The sequence below is a fragment of the Chlorocebus sabaeus genome, chromosome 12, assembly GCF_047675955.1.
Source record: "Chlorocebus sabaeus isolate Y175 chromosome 12, mChlSab1.0.hap1, whole genome shotgun sequence".
NCBI classification, from domain to species: domain Eukaryota; kingdom Metazoa; phylum Chordata; class Mammalia; order Primates; family Cercopithecidae; genus Chlorocebus; species Chlorocebus sabaeus.
In genome coordinates this window covers 70,541,210-70,563,731 of record NC_132915.1, presented here as the reverse complement: position 1 = coordinate 70,563,731, position 22,522 = coordinate 70,541,210, and positions in this window count along the sequence as shown.

Here is a 22,522-nt window from a genome sequence, read left to right as displayed (position 1 = left end):
CCAGTTTATCCCCTGCTCTGTAGCTGAGCTCTGGCAGCAGGATAAGCTTATTTCAAAGACTCTGCGATATGAAGAGTGCATATCCACTTTCAATGGAAAGTTAAAATGACTCCCTCATTGGAGAGAAATATAAAGGGAAGAGCATTTCCTTTGAAACACCCTCTATTAATCCAACATCAAATGTTTAATTACTTCATGCTCAATTTTGTGTAGGTTATTCTAGAATACTATAATAGGATACAGGTCTTTTCAATCACATTTGGTAGATTCTTAATTGAAACTCTACAGTAAACTAAATCATCAGGTACTTTCATTTCTTAATCATTTCAACCCTGTAGCTCAGAACAAGAGCATAGTCATACTTTTTCCCTCAGATAATAGTCCCCTGGAACAGATAGTAACACATTTGTCTATTATATTTTTTGCTTGGCATTTGGCCATTTACCACAATGGAGGTGAGGATGGTGGTGATAAAAGACTGAAATGTGCAGCTCTGCTAGCTTTTTTTCCTACAAAAAAAAAATTAAAAAGTACATGTCCTCTATGTCATATGCCTTTGCTTTGGGTTCACACTACTACTGGGATATTGAAAAAGAGCCTCAGAGAATGATTGCTGAACTGGAAAGGTATATTCACCTAAATAAGTCATAGCTATCAGTCATATTTTTAAACAGATATAAGCATATCTTGAAATGACAAATAAAAAGGCATATAAATAAAGAATATGCTGAAAAGCTAGAAAAACACATCTACATTCAAACCACTACAACCTCCTGCCTCACTAAATACAGGAGGGTAAACTTCTAAAGAGAGGCCATGTCACTTTAAGAAAATTGAGGCCCTAGGCATACTAGAATCACAGCCACCACTCACAATTATCAAAAATAATTCATGTCTATGTTGTTTAGTGCACAAGACATTGCTAATACCCAAAAAGAAATATTAGGGCTTGGTGGTGTGGCAGCTTCTCACAGCTGTCAGAAGCCCGTTCCTTATCAGTCCAGGAGGAGTGTAATTAAAGACAATAGCCAGAGCAGCTGTATTGGAGAAACAAGTCATTTGTCTTCCCCCTCCCCCACCCCTTCTGTTCACATAGTTAATCTGAACATACCATCAGCTCCATCGGCAAGGCTTCTTCAAAAGGCGGAATAATAGAAAACATCTATCTGTCTCCCACTGTGGATTACGAAGGTTAAAGAAATACTTGGTCTTATCTTGCTATTACGTTATATAAAATGCAAATAATTTAGGTCTAGAAGTTCAAAAGCTCCTAAGAATAAGGCAGATTTTGAAGCATACAAAAAAATAATCTTTAGGAACAGAGAGAATCTAGGGAAAAATGGCTTATGCTCAGTGGTGTTCTAGAAAATGTTTAACAACAGGCTCTCCAGAGGTAAAGCCCTGAATTGTAACATTTTTCCAATTTCTGTGGCATAAATACTCCCACTGTGGCTGATTTCAAGCTACCCACGTGGCATCATTGAACACAGAGAATCTTAACAGTAGATTAGGTGAGAAGAGAGGCACAGTAAGATGCCATTATAGAGTATTTCCACTACATGGAAACAAGAGATGGAAATAATCTCAAGGACATAGTAGTGGAATGTAGTAAAAACAACTAGGAAGTAGTGATTTTTGAATATTCATTACTTTTGTTTGTAATATAATTTATTGAAATGTTATGTAATTCAATTTTTAATAACGGTTATGTTCAATTACCACCTTGCAGAATTCCTGAAAACAATCATATCTCACAAGCCCATGCACACTGGCTGCAGCCCACCACTCTCTATACCCTGGCTGCCCTGTTACTAGAATAAATAGCCCTCTAGTTATAACAGGTGAAAAAAAAATGCATAACAACAATATTCATTTTTATCAGCAGTGGAACTCGGTCACTTCTTTAATAATTTTCCCAAAACCTATATTTGCAGAATGATCTCCCTGAAGCTAGAAAGAGAGTAATTTAGGAATATCTTTATGCATTGTTACTAGAACAATGAAAACACAGGCTCTTTTACATAATTGGTTGTGTTGCAAACGTACTATATTTTGCAACCCTTTCTTTTTCATGTGCATGCAACTAGATGCCAATAGGAAATTTCATCTGAAGCACTGAGATAATAAATTTCAAGTGAAGCACAAGGCAACGCCACAAACTGGCAAAACGGGTGATTTTAAAAAACAGTTTTAATCTGGGAAGATGGAGTTGACATATTTTTTCCTATCTCTCCCACTAAGCACAACTAAAAACCCTGGAAATTATATCTAAAACAACCAAAAGATTCTGCAAGAGAAGAAGACAGACCAGCTAGGGAATAACATGGGCAAGTCCGCTTGCTTTCCTTTTTGCTGCATACATCCCAGATTAGCAGCTGGAGGAGCTGGCAACCCAGAAACACCAATGAGTACAGACTAAAAAGGCCCCCAACAGCCTGCACTTCTATCCAAGGACTTTATGATGATGCAACTGTTCTGTATCTTGACTGGATTGATGTCTATTTCCTAGCTGTGAGATTGCACTATAGTTTCATAAGAGGTTACCACTGGAGGGAAACTGGGTAAAGGGTGGAAGGGATATGTCTCTACTATTTCTTACAACTGCATGTGAATCTACAACCAACTCCAAATAAAAAGTTTAATTTAAAAACAACTGTGGGCAGGGGTCACTTCCAAGATGGCTGAGTAGGAACAGATCCAGTCTACAGCTCCCAGCGAGATCGACACAGAAGACAGGTGATTTCTGTATTTCCAACTGAGGTAAATGGTTCATCTCACTGGGACTGGTTGGACAGTGGGTGTAGCCCGTGGAGGGTGAGCCTAAGCAGAGTGGGGCATTGCCTCACCTGGGAAGCACAAGGGGTCAGGGGATTTCCCTTTCCTAGTCAAGGGAAGCCATGAGTGACTGTACCTGGAGAAACAGTACACTCCTGCCCAAACACAGTGGTTTTCTCCAGTCTTCACAACCAGCAAACCATGAGATTCCCTCCCATGCCAGGTTCATGGGAGGGTCCCATGAACCATGGAGCCTTGCTCACTGAAAGCACAGCAGTCTGAGATTGACCTGGGATGCTGGAGCTTGGCAGGGGGAGGGGCATCCACCATTGCTGAGGCTTGAGTAGGCGACTCTATGCTCACAGTGTAAACAAAGTGGCAGGGAAGCTCGAACTGGGTGGAGCCCACTACAGCTCAGCAAGGCCTACTGCCTCTCTAGATTCCACCTCTGGGGGCAGGGCATATCTGAACAAAAGGTAGCAGACAGCCTCTGCAGACTTAAATGTCCCTGCCTGACAGCTCTGAAGAGAGCAGTGGTTCTCCTAGCATGGTGTTTGAGCTACGATAATGGACAGACTGCCTCCTCAAGTGAGTCCCTGACCCCCGTGTAGCCTGATTGGGAGACACCTCCCAGTAGGGGCCAACAGACATCTCATACATGTGGGTACCTCTCTGGAACAAAGCTTCCAGAGGAAGGATCAGGCAGCAATATTTGCTGTTCTGCAGCCTCCTCTGGTGATACCCAGGCAAACAGGGTCTGGAGTGGACCCCCAGCAAACTCCAACAGACCTGAAGCTGAGGGGCCTGTCTGTTAGAAGGAAGACTAACAAACAGAAAGGAATAGCATCAACATCAATAAAAAAGGACATCCACACCAACACCCCATCCCTAAGTCACCAACATCAAAGACCAAAGGTAGATAAAACCACAAAGATGGGGAGAAACCAGAGCAGAAAGGCTGAAAATTCAAATAACCACAATGCCTCTTCTCCTCCAAAGGAATACAACTCCTTGCCAGCAAGGGAACAAAACTGGACGGGCATGAGTTTGACAAGTTGACAGAAGTATGCTTCAGAAGGTTGGTAATAACAAACTTCTCCAAACTAAAGGATGGTGTTCTAACACATTGCGAGGAAGCTAAAAACCTTGAAAAAAAGTTAGATGAATGGCTAACTAGAATAACCAATGTAGAGAAAAGCTTAAATGACCTGATAGAGCTAAAAACCACAATACAAGAACTTCATGAAGCATATACAAGCTTCAATGGCTGATTCGATCGAGCCAAAGAAAGGATGTCAGTGATTCAAGATCAAATTAATGAAATAAAGTGAAAAGACAAGATTAGAGAAAAAAGAGTGAAAAGAAATGAACAAAGCCTCCAAGAAATATGGGACTATGTGAAAAGACCAAATCATCTACGTTTGATTGGTGTACTTGAAAGTGACAAGGAGAATGGAACCAAGTTAGAAAATACTTTTCAGGATATCATCCAGGAGAACTTCCCCAACCTAGCAAGGCAGGCTAACATTCAAATTCAGGAAATACAGAGAACACCACAAAGATACTCCTCAAGAACAGCAACCCCAAGACACATAATTGTCACATTCACCAAGGTTGAAATGAAGGAAAAAATGTTAAGGGCAGCCAGAGAGAAAGGTTGGGCTACCCACAAAGGGAAGCCCATCAGACTAATAGCGGATCTCTCAGCAGAAACCCTACAAGCCAGAAGACAGTGGGGGCCGATATTCAACATTCTTAAAGAAAAGAATTTTCAACCCAGAATTTCATATCCAGCCACACTAAGCTTCGTAAGTGAAGGAGAAATAAAATCCTTTACAGATAAGCAAATGCTGAGAGATTTTGTCACCTGCCTTACAAGAGCTCCTGAAAGAAGCACTAAACATGGAAAGGAATAACCAGTACCAGCCACTGCAAAAACATGCAAATTATAAAGACCATCAACACTATGAAGAAACTGCATCAATTAATGGGTGAAATAACCAGCTAGCATCATAGTGACAGGATCAAATTCACACATAACAATATTAATCTTAAATGTAAATGGGCTAAATGCCCCAATTAAAAGACACAGTCTGGCAAATCAGATAGAGTCAAGATCCATCAGTGTGCTGTATTCAGGAGACCTATCTCACGTGCAAAGACACACATAGGCTCAAAATAAAGGGATGGAGGAAGATCTATCAAAAATGAAAAGCAAAAAAAAGCAGGGGTTGCAATCCTAGTCTCTGATAAAACAGACTTCAAACCAACGAAGATCAAAAGAGACAAAGAAGGGCATTACACAATGGTAAAGGGATCAATGCAACAAGAAGAACTAACTATTCTAAACACATATGCACCCAATACAGGAGCACCCAAATTCATAAAGCAAGTCCTTAGAGATCTACAAAGAGACTTAGACTCCCACACAATAATAATGGGAGACTTTAACACCCCACTGTCAATATTAGATCAACAAGACAGAAAATTAATAAGGATATCCAGGACTCGAACTCAGCTGTGGACCAAGCACACCTAATAGACATCTACAGAATTCTCCACCCCAAGTCAACAGAATACACATTCTTCTCAGCACCACATCGCACTTATTCCAAAATTGACCACATAATTGGAAGTAAAGCACTCCTCAGCAAATGTAAAAGAACAAAAATCACAACAAACTGTCTCTCATACCACAGTGCAATCAAATTAGAACTCAGGATTAAGAAACTCACTCAAAACCGCACAACTACATGGAAACTGAACAACCTGCTCCTGAATGACTACTGGGTACATAACAAAATGAAGTCAGAAATAAAGATGTTCTTTGAAACCAGTGAGAACAAAGACAGCCTACCAGAATCTCTGGGACACATTTAAAGCAGTATGTAGAGGGAAATTTATAGTACTAAATGCCCACAAGAGAAAGCAGGAAATATCTAAAATTGACACCCTAATATCACAATTAAAAGAACTAGCAAAGCAAGAGCAAACAAATTCAAAAGCTAGCAGAAGACAAGAAATAACTAAGATCAGAGCAGAACTGAAGGAGACCGAAACACAAAAATCCCTTCAAAAAAGTCAATGAATCCAGGAGCTGGTTTTTTGAAAAGATGAACAAAATTGATAGACTGCTAGCAAGACTAATAAAGAAGAAAAGAGAGAAGAATCAAATAGATGCAATAAAAAATGATAAAGGGGATATCACCACCAATCCCACAAAAATATAAACTACCATCAGAGAATACTATAAACACTGCTATGCGAATAAACTAGAAAATCTAGAAGAAATGGATAAATTCCTAGACACATACACCCTCCCAAGACTAAACCACAAAGAAGTTGAATGTCTGAATAGACCAATAACAGATTCTGAAATTAAAACAATAATCAATAGCCTACCAACCAAAAAAAAGTCCAGGACCAGACAGATTCACAGCTGAATTCTACCAGAGGTACAAAGAGGAGCTGGTACCATTCCTTCTGAAACTATCCCAATCAATAGAAAAAGAGGGAATCCTCCCTAACTCATTTTATGAGGCCAGCATCAGCCTGATACCAAAGCCTGGCAGAGACACAACAAAAAATGAGAATTTTAGGTCAATAGTTCAAGACCAGCCTGGCCAACATGGTGAAACCCCACCTGTACTAAAAATACAAAATTAGTCAGGCACGGTGGTGTGCACCTGTAACCACAGGTACTAGGGAGGCTGAGACAGAATTGCTTGAACCCAGGAGGCAGAGGTTACAGTGCCACTTGAGACAAGATCGCATTACTGCACTCCAGCCTGGGCAACAGAGTGAGACTCCATGGAAAGTAAAGAAAGGAAAGGAGAGGAGAGGGGAGGGGAGGGGAGGGGAAAGGAGGGGAGGGGAGGGGAGGGAAACTGTGCATGTTTCCTACTCCCTCAGCTACATCAAGATATGAAAGGGTTAGAAGTCACAGATTAGGAGATTTGGGAGAAAGCTGTTGGAATATAACAAGAGGCCTAACTCCTCACCCAAGATGGTAAACTAGAGGATGTTTTCCCCATCCCTGCAAATCAAAATAGAGGGGCTTTAAGAAGACCACTTAGAAAGCTTGCTATTTGGCCTTTAGAGACCGGGACATAGAGACTAACTTACACCTGAAAAATCTAGAATAAAAACAAGGTATTATCATAGTAATATTCTACAACCCCTTGTATTTCAGTACAAAATTTAAAAGTATGTTAAGATGCTTTTTAAACAGTGGTGTAGAAAATTGTACTTTATTGTACAATTTTTGTAGTCCTGGGAGAGATAGGTATTATTATCCTCATTTTACAGATGTGAAAATTGAGGTACAGAGAGGTAAAGTCTATTGCTCAAGGTCATGTGGTTAAAATATGGCAGAGTCGCCGCTCAAACCTGTAATCCCAGCACTTTGGGAGGCCGAGACGGGCGGATCACGAGGTCAGGAGATTGAGACCCTCCTGGCTAACACAGTGAAACCCCGTCTCTACTAAAAAATACAAAAAACTAGCCGGGCGAGGTGGCGGGCGCCTGTAGTCCCAGCTACTCGGGAGGCTGAGGCAGAAGAATGGCATGAACCCGGGAGGCGGAGCTTGCAGTGAGCTGAGATCCGGCCACTGCACGCCAGCCGGGGCAACAGGGTGAGACTCTGTCTCAAAAAATATATATATATATATATGGCAGAGTCAGGATTCAAATCCAGGTCTTCTGATTCTTCTTCCAGTGTCCTTTCTAGTATACCATGTTGCCTCTAAAGATTGCAGCTCCTTATGTACCAGAAAATTGTTCCTGCCCAATCTACATCTCCACCTCACCCCATCTTTTCTTAACTACTATATTTGTGTTTTTATCAGTATTATATTCATTGTCTTTGGAATACATGTTCTTGTTTGTGTTTGGGAAAAAAATCTTTTACCAGCTTGCACTCGGACCAACTTGGAAAAAAAAAAAAAAAAAGCTTAAATGCTGTTGCTGTGAAAATGTGAAGTTTGTAGCTTTAACTTTTTGTAAGAAAATCTAACAACACTGGCTTAAGTGCTGACTTGAAATGCTATTTTGTAAGGTTTGGATGTAAGTAATAAATTGAGGTCAGCAGTTTGTATTAGATATAGCTTCCTCCACTGTCCCCACTACTTTTTTTTTTTTTTTTTAAGTTTGAGATGCTTCCTGTGTTTTTATGTTAGAATTGTTGTTCTCCTTCCTTTCTTCTTCCTATACCTCATCACCTTTGTTTTAAATAAACTGTCCTTTGGACCACAAACCCTTAAAAAAAGAAAAGAAAATTGTACTTTATTGTATCACTGACAAGATCTTATATGCAGAAAGCATTGAAAAATATTTCCAGAAGCTAAACACAGCAGCTCACACCTGTAGTCCCAGTACTTTGGGAGGTCAAAGTAGAAGGATCACTTGAGGCCAAGAGTTTGAGACCAGCCTGGGCAACAAAACAAGACTCCATCTCTACAAAATAAACAATAAAAAAATTAGTCAAGCATAGTGGTATGTGACTATAGTCCCAGCTACTCAGAAGGATGAGGCAGGAGGATTGCTTGAGACCAGGAGTTATAGGCTGCCGCGAGCTATGATCATGCCACTGCATTCCAGCCTGGGTGACACAGTGAGACTCCATCTCTTTAAAAAAAAAAAAAAAAAAAAAAAAAAAAAAAAAAAAAAAGAAGATATATAGTTTTTTGAAAAAACAAACCACTCTGGCCCTTTTTAAAACCTCTTATTTGAAAGTTGTATAAAAAGGGCATCTTGCCGGGCGCCGTGGCTCAAGCCTGTAATCCCAGCGCTTTGGGAGGCCGAGACAGACGGATCACGAGGTCAGGAGATCGAGACCCTCCTGGCTAACACAGTGAAATCCCGTCTCTACTAAAAAATACAAAAAACTAGCCAGGGGAGGTGGCGGGCGCCTGTAGTCCCAGCTACTCGGGAGGCTGAGGCAGGAAAATGGCGTGAACCTGGGAGGCGGAGCTTGCAGTGAGCTGAGATCCAGCCACTGCACTCCAGCCTGGGCGACAGAGCGAGATTCCGACTCAAAAAAAAAAGCATCTCCATCATTTACTCATTTAACAAATATTAATATGCCAATGGACCTATCATAGTCTCCACCTATAAGGAGCCTTAGAGTTCTATCTACCTGTATTGGTTACATCAAACAGTCAACATCTAAGTCGTAATAATAATAGCTAACACTTATTAAGCAACCATTGGGTGCCAAGAATTTGACATACATTACTTCACTTAATCCTTTAACAATCCTATAAGGGAGATGCTGTTATTATCCACATTTTATAGATGAGAAAAGCTGAGGCTTGAAGAGAGGTTGATAACCTTTCTGAGGCCACTCTGCTGGTAAACTGTAGAGCCAGAATTAAAAATTATCTCATCTGATTCCAGAACTCAAACTCTTATCCTTATCATAGTCACACATAAATTTCAAAGTACACAGACTCAGGTATGAAGCAAAGGTAACAACATAAATCCAATAAGGAAAGGAACCAGACTGAGATCCAGAGTTCCTTATTCACTCGGACATAAAATAACGGCTTGGGGTAAGGAACCTGCTGCAGAAACTGGCCTGGAGGAAGACACATCCAACATCTGGACTGAAGCAGGTTTTTATTCCAAGGTTCACAAAATAGGAAGTCTCAGGCTGTTTCTTCCCATGGCCCCATCTGAACAGGCTCAGGAGCTGGAACAGTCCTGAGCTTTAGGAGTTCAGATGCAGGAAGCTGAGGGAGACAGAGTGAAACTCTGTCTCTGAACAACAACAACAACAAAAAAATGAAAACAAAAGACAAGTTCAGAGGAAGATATGCTGTGTTGAAAGCATGAGAAGCTAAGGGGAAAGGGTTGAGGGTATGAGCTTCTGAATGGTATTTTTAAGTTGTTAAGTAAATAGATGACCAGTGCCAAAAAAAAAAAAATCAAGGATATTTCTGAACACTTACTAGCAAATGTAACTTCTTGTAAATAAAAGGTCTTTGCAAAAATACAGACTAAATGGGATGTTGTAAAATTCTTATATCTAAATAGAATACGTTATACAACCTTGAAAATCTCATTTTAACTGTTTTTGCAACTGTTTGCCATCTATAAAAGTTCTACCCAGAACAATTCAGAGAAAAAACTGTGCACATTCTTTAATAATGCTCTTGAGTATTATGGAAATAAATGTGATGTAATTATCTAACTATCAGATTATTGCCTGAGGCTGATTAATCTTAGAACAAGACATTAAGGAAGCCATGACCAAGTGTCAATTGTTGTGAAAATTATTCAGGGTCACTGTGTTTCATGGCTTCCACCTGACCCCTCCCCTCAGCAAGACACGGGGATGAAGAAAGAGAGAGGGAGGAAATAGCCCTACTGATAGCAGAGGAATGACATTGCCTTTATATATAAAGAAAACATATTATTAGGTCATGGCTGACATTGAATAGGTAATTTACTCAAATGACATTACCATTTCATTCTCTGTAATTTGATGTGATTCTTTTTTAAATAGCACCCTGAACAGATATATGTTTCCTATTTATACTCAAAAACACAGCAAGTTGTCTTTCCACCAGTATGGCTCTTCTGAAGGATGAGGAATGAGAAGGTGAAGGCATTGGGAAACCATCCAGACCCCCGGCCTTATCCACACTCTGCTTCCATCCGCCCTCTTTGCCTCTGTGAGCCCATTTTGCCCGACGTCAGAGCTTGTACTGTATTTTAGAGTTACTATCACCTGGACTGTTTCTCATGGAACCTTTCCCTGTCTCCCTGGTCCTCACCCTTCCCCTTCAGTGTGATATCTCAAAGTATGTACAAGGTGCATTTTTTAGAATGTTGCTGTTCATCACTATGAGAAAACAGGAGTTCACCAAAGTAACAAATACATATAAACTATAAACTGATAAGACTCCCTTGGCCAGGCGCGGTCGCTCACGCCTATAATCCTAGCACTCTGGGAGGCCAAAGCAGGTGGATCACAAGGTCAGGTGTTCGAGACCAACCTAACCAATATAGTGAAACCCCATCTGTACTAAAAATACAAAAATTGGGCATGCTGGTGCACGCCTGTAGTACCAGCTACTCAGGAGACTGAGGAAGGAGAATCGCTTGAACCCAGGAGGCGGAGGTTGCAGTGAGCCAAGATGGTGTTACTGCACTCCAGCCTAGACGACAGAGCAAGACTCTGTCTCAAAAAAAAAAAAAAAAAAAAAAAAAAAAAAAGACTCCCGTGAGGCCCCCTAGTAACTGGACTTTTGGACTTTTGGTAGAGCACAGTTCTTGGTATAGAGAAGGCTCAATATATGTTTGCAGAAAGAAAAAAAATGCACTACCATTTAGTAGATTATTGTATGCAAGTATCTCTAAAAAGTAAGACTCAAACTACCTTAAAAACAGAGAGGGAAAATGTGGGGAGGAGGCTCTTTGCATATTTATATGAAATGGTCTGCAAGATATGTTATGAGAAAACTAAATGTAGAACAGATAGAGTTTGTGTACAGAAGGGAGAAATATATACTTAAATGTATTTACTTGTAAATATTTAAAATACTCCTAGAAAGATATGCTAGAAGTAGACAACACAGATTGTCTCCATGGAAGAGAACTGGGTGACTGGGGGATCCATGGCAAAAAGATTTCTCCCTATAGTCCCTTTTATATCTTTTGAAGTTTTATTCTTTTCTCTCTCGGCCCCTTTACCTGTGAATGTATTCACTACTCAATAGATTAAAATGACAGATTTTAACGTAAGGAATCTAAAGAGAAAACAAGTGGCTAGGGTTCTGGGACCTCTAGTGAAGTTTCCAGAGCTGGAACATATAAGTTCTTTACCAGAGCCTTTCATAAAAATAAAGTTCACTGCATAACTTAGAGTTGCCACATTTTCAAAGGAGTGGATATGTGACCTATGTTTTTTTCATAATACTGATATTTTAAATGTAACAAGAATTATTAGCATCGTTTTCAGAGAAGACTCTCTTGCAGTTTACTAAGGCCTGAAACTCTTTATTTCCAAGAACAGACACATTTTTATTTCCTATTTTCACCTACTTAATATTGCCTAGCTACGAAAAATCTTGGGATTCTTCCATTTCTAAGGGCAATGTTCAATTAAAATTAGGCTTCCCCATTTATTGTCAAGAGTTTGATTAAGATATCTGTAAGTATAGTGATGTTAATGTGAATCTAATAATTTGTCTTTTCTAAAAGTTTATCAGAGATATCATCAAAGGATTCCAAGTCATCATTCTAGTATCTTCAAGATCAATACTATCACCATTAATGACACAAAGGCATTGCTGTGGGAAGAAAACTACATCTGAAGATTGATAAATGGATTTCAAACAAAGAAGAGCAAAAAATAATCCATACAAGCTGAAATAAAGCTTTTAAAGGCAGGCAAAACCAAATGTAATATTCTGAAGCAAAATTCACCTTATGTCTTTTCTAATTTGAAAGAGAAACATCTGTAGAAAGATGCCATATACATCTTCCAGTGATGTTAATATCTTAACCATTTATCTGACACTTTAACTATATACCTTTAGGATAGAACAAAAATCTATAAACCCCAATCTTTTTAACTCTAGGTAAAGAATGATAAGATATTTGACCAGTATTATAAACATGGTATTAGAAAAAAATACATGGAGGCTATTTTTTCTCAAAGTACATCATTAAAATTCAATGCTATGAACACTCACTTAACATGCACACTGTTATATCTGTATGTGAAATAAAGGCACAGACCACAAAATAAAAAAGGTAAGTTTATATAAGGAGATTATAGGTGATGCTTTGGTTTATATATTAATATCTTTTTATTATTATATTATATTTTAAAACAATTACAAATCAATGCTGCTGCTAGTATCCTAATTTACATACAGATTTTAATGTCCTATATATTTTCATTTTAATAAACATTTAAGCATAATTCATGCACTTTTCAGAAAATATATAAGGGAGTAAAAATGAAAGCAAAAGCATCCATGGTACTACAAAAATTCTAAATTCCTTGAGCCATTTGTTTATGCATATTTCTATAACTAGGAAAAATAATGGAATTCTGCTTTAGCAATGGATGATGCATACTTTTAGAATAACCCTCCTGTGGAGAACAACTATAAGCTGTTTTAAAATATATACTTGAAATATATGTTGGCCTCAAAGAACTACCAAGACAGTGAGAAGTTGTGGGGCCAATATCTAGGAGATTAGGGAAACCAAGAGAGGTAATTCCAGAATTTACAGCACGTTTCCCCTCAAGGCAAATTGCCAATTCTGAAAATGAAAATAACAAATGGGAAGCAAGAAAGTGAGCACAATTTTCTTCATTTTCACAGGACTCAGAGAACATTTGAGTTCAAGGCTTCCCAAAGAGATGGGTCTCCGGCACATACCCTACACTTTCAGTGAAGTTCTGAAAGATTGCACCAAAGAATAAGGGTGAACTAGAAGCAAACTAACCCACCCAAGGACTGAAGCCCAGATTTGAGTGCTCTGAATTTCTGAAAGAATTAAGCTGACCTGTCCAGACAAGCTCTAGCAAGAGCTAAAGGAAATCTTCCCTGGAGAAAGAATGCCCAGAACCTCAATTTTTCTCTAAAATTCTTTATAAAAAATATCTAGCACCCAATCAGAAAATGGTTGGGGGGAGGAACAGGTAAAAAGATAAGATTTATGTAAAAATCAAGAAAAAACACAATAGAAACAAACCCACAAGAGATACAAATATTGAAGTATCAAAGACAAACAATAGTTCAATCAATTAAATGAGAAGATAATTTCAGCAGAGAACTGGAAAGCAGAAAATAAATGAAAATTCTAGAAAGTCGAGAAGTGAAAAATAAACATTGTAAATTGACAGTACAATAGATAGATTTAACAGATTGCATACAGCTGAAGGTATAATTAGTGAACTAGAACATCAGAAGAAAATATACAGGCTGAAGTATGGAAAATCAAAATGATGAAAAAATACAGCAAAAAACACAAAAGACACATGAGATATGATGAAATGGTCCAAGAAGAAGAGGGGAGAGTAAAGCAGAAGCTAACTTTGAAGACATAACGGCAAAAGTTTTCCCAAAAAAATGATTAAAACACCAAGTGCTACAAACTCCAAGATGAATAAATATAAAGAAAATGGTGGCTTAGCACATCATGGTCAAACTGCTGAAAAACAAAGACAAAGGGAAAACCTTAAAATCAGCCAGAAGAAAAGCAATACATTACATGTAACACAATAAAACTATCAACTGATTTCCTAACAGTGGTGGGGGAAGGCAGGGAGGAGAAGATGATAAAATAGTGTCTTCAATTTGCTAAAAGAATTCTGAATACAGAATTCTATAACCATCAAAAATTCATTTGAAATTTAAGGTAAAATACACTTAATGCAAAAACTACAAAAATTTATAATCAGCACAAATATACTAGTGGACATATAAAAAGGGAAAGGAAAATAATCCCGGAAAGCAGCTTTGAGGTATAGGACAGAATACAGAATGTGGGGAAGGGTAAAGTATATCAGTATATCAAGTGAATGTTAACTACAAAAAAATAGTAATAATGTCACTTGGAGTTTAAAATACGTCATTATATGGAATCAACCTACATGCCCATCAACTATTGCCTGGATATAAAAAATGTGGTACATATACACACACGGAATACTATGCAGCCATAAAAAAGAATGAGGTCATGTCCTTTCCAGCAACATGGATGGAGCTGGAGGCCATTATCCTAAGTGAACTAACACAGGAACTGAAAACCAATTATTACACGAGGTCAGGAGTTCAAGACCAGCCTGGCCAAGATGATGAAACTTCATCTCTACTAAAAATACAAAAAAAAAAAAAAAATTAGCTGGCTGTGGTGGCAGGCACCTGTAATCCCAGCTATTTGGGCGGCTGAGGAAGAGAATTGCTTGAACCCAGGAGACAAAGGTTGCAGTGACCCGAGATCGCACCACTGCACTCCAGCCTGGCAACAGCAACACTCCGTCTCAATAAATAAACAAATAATAAATAAATTAAATTAAATTAACAAATCCCTATCAAGACCAAGAAAAAAGAAAAAACAGGAATAAAAAAAGAACATCAACTATGGCTCCTAGAAACATTCAAATATAATGAGGATATTATTAACAACTTTATGCCAATAAATTTGAAATTGTAAATGAAATGGACTAATCCTAGAAAAACATAACTTTGGAAAAGTATGGGCAAGATAGAAAATCTGAATAGTCCTGTATCTAATAGATATTAAAGATAGCCTAATTTTTAATAGCAATATGTTATAAACATTTCCTTATGTCATTAAATGTAGTTCTTCAGTGATAAAGGACATTTATTATAGCAGTAAGATTGTGGTTTCATTTAAGTTTTGCTCGTTCTTAACTATGTGACCTCTGATAAATTACATAAACTCTTTATGCCACAATTTTTAAAATATTGACCTCATAGATGAGATAGCACATCATATACTTAGTATATTGCCTTATATGTAGTAAATGTTTGATAAGGATAGCTATGAGTACATTTAATGACTTCATGGTAGCCTATTTTCTCCTCTGATAAATGCTACAAGAAAATCCTTATTTATCCACCTTTATACATATCCTTATTTCTTCAGGATAAAATCCCAGTAATAAAATTGATGGCTCAAAAGAGATTCATGATAGATAGGGCCCAATTTTGCTTCAGAAAAGCTGAATCAGCTTATACTTCCACAAACAGAATGAAAATGCTCATTTTCCTACACCCATACCCAACTAGATATTATCTTTTTTTGCCAATTTACTGGGGCAATGTGGCAGATTCATATTTTATTTATTTTTTCACTCATTTATTATTTAGTAAGTATGACATTTATTAGATCTATTGGTATCTGTAATGGTCCTTTCATAAATTACCTTTTTATATCTTTTACCAGAAGAGATGAAAGTAAATCTGGTGCAAATCACAAGGCCCAGTGGTCAACAAGTCCCAAAGCAAATCCCATCTGAAGACTTTTTAGCCAGTCTTCCCTTTCTGGGGACTCAAAAACTGTTTGCACATGGGCCTTCTTCTCCCATACATTTTTCTCCTAAGATACTTTTAACTTTGAATATTGATTTATAAGAGTTCTATATAGGGCCTCAAGCAACCCTCCTGCCTGGTCTCCCAAAGTGCTGGGCTCTTTATAGGGCTGTTAGTTATTTTAAATCCACTTATGCTGGTGTTCATTTACTGTCATTCTTATTTAATAATAAAAATATGAAGTCCAGATGAGATTGGGCATGCTTGCAATCTATACATCTGACAAAAGACTAATATCCAGAATCTATAACAAACTCAAATAAATCAGCAAGAAAAAAACAAACAATTCCATCAAAAAGTAGGCTAAGGACATGAATGACAGTTCTCAAAAGAAGATATATAAATGGCCAACAAACATATGAAAAAATGCTTAACATGACTAATGATCAGGGAAATGCAAATGAAGACCACAATGTGATAACACCTTACTCCTGCAAGAATGGCCATAATCAAAACATCAGAAATAACAGATGTTGGTCTGGATGTGGTGAAAAGGGAACACTTATACTGTCGGTGAGAATGTAAACTAGTGCAGTCACTATGGAAAACAATGCAGAGATTCCTTAAAGAACTAAAAGTAGATCTTCCATTTGATCAAGTAATCTCACTCCTGGGTATCTACCCAGAGGAAAGGAAGTCATTACACACACAAAAAAAAATACTTGCACATACATGTTTATAACAGCACAATTTTACAATTGCAAAAATATGGAACCAACCCAAATGTCCATCAATCAATGAGTGAATTTTTTTTAAATGTGGGGTATGTGTATATATATGTGTGTATATATATATATACACACACATATACATACACACATACACACATAATGGAATACTACTCAGCCATAAAAAGCAATGAAATGATGGCATTTGCAGCAGCCTGGATGGAATTGGAGACCACTATTTTAAGTGAAGTAACTCAGGAATGGAAAACCAAACATGTTTTCACTCATAAGTGGAAGCTAAGCTATGAGGATGCAAGGGCATAAGAATAATATAATGGGCTTTGGGGACTCAGGGTAAAGGATTGGGGGGTGAGGAATAAAAGACTACACATTGGGTACAGTGTACACTGCTTGGGTGATGGGTACACCAAAATCTCATAAATCACCACTAATAAATAACTTATTCATGTGACCAAACACCACCTGTTCCCCAAAAACCTATTAAAATAAAAAAAATATATATGAAGGCCATGGATTTATCTGTGGTTGCAGTTTTGATCACATCCCATAGGTTCTTTATTTGTCTGTTTTTGTAGAGATGGGGTCTTACTATGTTGTGCAGGCTAGTCTTGAACCCCTGGCCTCAAGCAACCCTCCTGCCTGGCTTCCCAAAGTGCTGGGGTTACAGGTATGAGTCACTGTGCCCAACTGTCTAAGGATTTTTGTAGGGAGTTTTCTCTTCATCATTATTTTCTAAATTTTTGCATCTGCAATATTTTTTCATCATATCTGAATTTAGCACATAAATATGTGTATATAAGAAAAATATCAGGACAACATAATTACTAACTCATCTATTGGGTTTTGATTATTATAGAATATTAAAGCACATAAAAACCATACTAAAAGGATATTTTGCACTAGAGTAGGGTTTTTGTTTGTTTGTTTGCATTTTCAATTCAAAAGTTAAAGAAAAAATATGGGAACAGGAAGAACATATAAGTTCCAAAGGGCAAAAATTACACATATTTACTTTTAAAAGTTATATGCAGTTGAAATTATTATCAAACAATGTTCATTTTTATTTTATCAAAATTTCAACATACCAGATGTAATCCATAATGCTTAGGCTTAGAAAATGAGACAATTCCAATGCCAGGCCATGGACAGGCACCAGCTGCAGCTGGGTCTTTACTGATCTCAAGTGAAAAACATGTCATCACAACAAACTTCCCTAGGGTCTATTTTATTGGGATTAGAAATTACTTCTCCTATTAACAATGTATGTAGCATTGTTTATATTGTAGCATTGACATTTTAGAAATTGTTGACATTTCCAAAAGAGCCACTGATAAGAGATTTTGAAATTATTTGAACTGAGGATAACCCGTGGCTTCTTGTCAAATTAAGCTCTTGTTGAATGCCTAGAGAGCAAGGATGAAGTGGAAACGCAGAACAGGGCTGTAGAAACGCAAAACTGAATGAACTGATGCTGAGGCTCTGACAGAACCAAGGTCTTCACTAAAACTTTTACATTGCACATTTTCAGATGAAAACTACATGTAAAATCTGTGCCATGTAAGAGAAAAATTGTAATTACAAAATTAATAGTTAACACCCTCTCTCATGAGTAGGTATATAATCATGTCAAAGGGATCCAATTGTGCCTCATCCAATGAGATACAGTAAAATGGCCTGTGAGAATTAGAAAAAGCAAAGTAACAAAACACAGGCAAAATATGCAAGTGCAAGAGGGATATTGATTTTAGCTTCTTTTTTGGCACAAATGACCCTGTCCCCTTTAAAGCATAACTGTAAGAACCTGAGGCACTGGTTTTTTTAGATGCTACAGGCATAGAGGATTCCTTGATCTCAGCATTTCCCAAACTGACTTAACAATGGCCTGGGAAACGCTTTTTGGAATATATTTTGTAAAAGAGTATTGATCTGTATACAGTATATTGCCAAGGAGCAGAACACTATGTATAAGATATTAACAATTAGGTCATTATATATTTTATATAGACCTTACATATAAAATATAAATATATGTAAAATATATTTATATAGTATATATTTTATCATTATGTATACATATACAGTCAATCCTCATTATTCGTGGATTCCATATTGGTGAAATTACCTATTTGCTACAGTTTACTTGTAACCCCAAAATAACACTCAAGACACTTTGCCAATCATTCTTGGACATATGCAGAGCAGCAAAAAATCTGAGTCCCCCCCATACTCATGTTCAGAGCTGAGGTCAAAGGTCAAACAAGGCAACATTCCACCTTCTTGTTTCAGCTCTCATATTGTAAACTCATGTCCTGTCCTTTTCACATTTTATTTAGTGCCACATTTTTCTGCATTTTGTTGGTGATGTCACTGTTTAAAATGGCCCCCAAGCATAACACTGAGGTGCTATCTAGTGCTCTGAAGGAGAAGACTACGATTTGCCTTACAGAGAAAATGTGTGTTAGATAAGCTCCCATCAGGCCGGAGCTATGGTGCCATTGGCCATGAGTTCAAGGTCAATAAATCAAAATGATATTAAACAATGTGTTTATACAGGACACACATAAAACAAGGTTATATATTGACTGATTGACAAAAATGTTGTGACCAGAAGTTCACAGGAGCCTAACCTTGTATTTCTTCTAGCAGTAATGGCTCAGTATTCACTAATTCTGTGTTTGTAGCAACTTTATAAACTATTACTACTGTGAATAGTAAGAATGGATGATATACACAAATGAGTCAAAAAAAACTTTAGGAACTTTAGTTTCTTAAGCTGGAGAAATTATCCTGAGTAAGAGCCATCTCTGGTAGACATTCAGTTTTTCAATCAATAAGTATGTATTGAGTTCTTACTCTGTGCTGGGTATAACACTCTAACCCAAGCTTGTCCTACCCACAGCCCATGGGTTTCATGCAGCCCAGGACGGCTTTGAATGTGGTCCAACACAAATTCATAAACTGCCTTAAAACATTATGAGATTTTTGCTGGATTGCTGGCAAGATGGGACGAATAGCAACAACTCCGTCTGTAGCTCCCTGAGAGATCAACACAGAAGGTGAGTGATTTCTGCATTTCCATCTGAGGTAGCCAGTTCATCTCACTGGGAACGGTTGGACAGTGGGTACAGCCCAAGGAGGGCAACCCGAACCAGGGTTGGGCATTGCCTAACCCGGGAAGTGCAAGGGGTCAGGGAACTCCCTCTCCTAGCCAAGGGAAGTCATTAGGGACTGTACCCTGCACTTTGGCCCAGATACTGTGCTTTTCCCACGGTCTCTGCAACCTGCAGAGCAGGAGATTCCCTCCGGTGCCTACACCATCAGGGGCCTGGGTTTCAAGCACAAAACTCAGCAGCTGTTTGGGCAGACACTGAGCTAGCTGCAGTTTTTTTTTTCTCACCACAGTGGCACCTGGAATGCCAGCGAGACAGAACCATTCACTTCTCTGGAAAGGGGGCTGAAGCCAGGGAGCCAAGTGGTCTGGCTCGGTGGGTCCCACCCCCACGGAGCCCAGCAAGCCAACTTCCACCAACTTGAAATTCTTGCTGCCAGCACAGCGGTCTCAGCTCGACCTGGAATGCTCGAGCTTGGTGGGGGGGTCATCCGCCATTGCCAAGGCTTGAGTAGGGTTCTACCCTCACAGTATAAACAAAGCCACCACGAAGTTCAAACTGGGCAGAGCCCACCGCAGCTCAGCAAGGCTGCTGCAGCCAGACTGCCTCTCTAGACTTCCTCCTCTCTGGGAAAGGCATCTCTGAAAAAAAAGGCAGCAGCCCCAGTCAGGGACTTATAGTTAAAACTCCCATCTCCCTGGGACAGAGCACCTGGGGGAAGGGGCGACTGTGGGCACAGCTTCAGCAGACTTAAACGTCCCTGCCTGACAGCTCTGAAGAGAGCAACAGATCTCCCACCACAGCATTTGAGCTCTAATAAGGGACAGTCTGCCTTCTCAAGTGGGTCCCTGACCCCCATGTATCCTGACTGGAAGAAACCTCCCAGTAGGGGCCAACAGACACCTCATACAGGAGAGCTCTGGCTGGCATCTGCGGGTACCCCTCTGGGACGAAGCTTCCAGAGGAAGGAACAGGCAGAAATCTTTGCTGTTCTGAAGCCTCTGCCAGTGATACCCAGGCAAACAGGGTCTGGAGTAGACCTCCAGTAAACTACAGCAGAACTACAGCAGAGGGGCCTGACTGTTAGAAGGAAAACTAACAAACAGAAAGGAATAGTAGCAACATCAACAAAACGGACATCCACTCAGAGACCACATCTGAAGATCACCGACTTCAAAGACCAAAGGTAGATAAATCCACAAAGATGGGGAGAAAACCAGTGCAAAAAGATTGAGAAATCCAAAAATCAGAACACCTCTTCACCTCCAAAGGATCACAACTCCTCACCAGCAAGAGAACAAAACTGGACAGAGAATGAGTTTTAAAATTGGCAGTAGACTTCAGAAGGTGGGTAATAACAAACTCCTCCTAGCAAAAGGAGCATGTTCTAACCCAATGCAAGGAAGCTAAGAAGCTTGCAAAAAGGTTAGACAAATTGCTAACTGCCAGTTTAGAGAAGAACATAAATGACCTGACGGAGCTGAAAAACATAGCACAAGAACTTCATGAAGCATACACAGGTATCAATAGCTGAATCGATCAAGCAGAATAAAGGATATCAGAGACTGAAGATCAACTCAATGAAATAAAGTGAGAAGACAAGATTTGAGAAAAAAGAGTGAAAAGAAATTAACATAGCCTCCAAGAAATGTGGGACTATGTGAAAAGACCAAATCTACATTTGATTTGTGTACCTAAAAGTGACAGGGAGAACAGAACCAAGTTGGAAAACACTCTTCAGGATATTATCCAGGAGAACTTCACCAACCTAGCAAGACAGGCCAACATTCAAATTCAGGAAATACAGAGAACACCACAAAGATACTCCTCAAGAACAGCAACCCCAAGACACATAATTGTCAGATTTGCCAAGGTTGAAATGAAGGAAAAAATGTTAAGAGCAGCCAGAGAGAAAGGTTGGGTTACCCAAAAAGGAAAGCCCATCAGACTAACAGCAGATCTCTTGGAAGAAACCCTACAAGCCAGAAGAGAGTGGGGGTCAATAGTCAACATGCTTGAAGAAAATAATTTTCAACCCAGAATTTCATATCCAGCCAAACTAAGCTTCATAAGCAAAGGAGAAATAAAATCCTTTACAGACATGGAAATGCTGAGAGATTTTGTCACCACCAGCCAACAGACCTGCCTTACAAGAGCTCCTAAAGGAAGTACTAAACATGGAAAGGAATAACTAGTACCAGCCACTGCAAAAACATACCAAATTGTAAAGATCATTGACGCCATGAAGAAACTGCCTCAACTAACGAGCAAAACTACCAGCTAGCATCATAATGGCAGGATCAAATTCATACATAACAACATTAGCCTTAAATGTACATGGGCTAATGCCCCAATTAAAATGCCCCCAGACTGGCAAATTGGATAAAGGGTCAAGACCCATTGGTGTGCTGTATTCAGGAGACTTATCTCACATGCAAAGACACACATAGGCTCAAAATAAAGGGATGGGGGAATATTTACCAAGCAAATGGAAAGCAGAAAGAAAGCAGGGGTTGCAATCCTAGTGTCTGATAAAATGGACTTTAAACCAACAAAGATCAAAAGAGTCAGAGAAGGGCATTACATAATGGTAAAAGGATCAATGCAACAAGAAGAGCTAACTATCCTAAATATATATGCACCCAATACAGGAGCACCCAGATTCATAAAGCAAGTTCTTAGAGACTCACAAAGAGACTTAGATTCCCACACAATAATAGTGGGAGACTAACACCCCACTGTCAATATTAGATCAATGAGAAAGAAAATTAACAAGGATATCCAGGACTTGAACTCAGCTCTGGACAAAGCAGACCTAATAGACGTCTACAGAACTATCCACCCAAATTCCATGCTCATGGATAGG